Raw genomic sequence first — 411 nt, forward strand, 5'->3', positions numbered from 1 at the left:
TTTGCTTCCTTTAATTTCAATTAGAACAAAAAAGAAACTATATTTTGGCCTTCTAAAAAAGGGAAAAAAAGAATAGAGAATAAACAAACAAGAGTTTGAAGTTGGGGTTTTATTCAAAGTAGCTCCGCAGTCTCGGACAAAGTTCTTCCCTGAAGAACAAACTACAGTTGTCTCCCTGGTAGTCGATGTTCGCTATCTCAATATTGAACCATCTATCGATTTGTTCAGTCCCTTCAAAATGCATACTTTGATTTTTTTCTCGATATTCTTCCTAGATCGATGCATCCCTCTCTCGATGCTCCCTTGGATTTCATTTGCTCCAAAAATGTTCTCCGGTTGTCAATATGTTCTGGGCGACATCGACATTTTTCTTTGCAAAACGGAGCAAAAAAAAAGTTTATTGAACCCTTG

This window comes from Culex quinquefasciatus, chromosome 2 (assembly GCF_015732765.1).
Source record: "Culex quinquefasciatus strain JHB chromosome 2, VPISU_Cqui_1.0_pri_paternal, whole genome shotgun sequence".
Taxonomy (NCBI): Eukaryota; Metazoa; Arthropoda; class Insecta; order Diptera; family Culicidae; genus Culex; species Culex quinquefasciatus.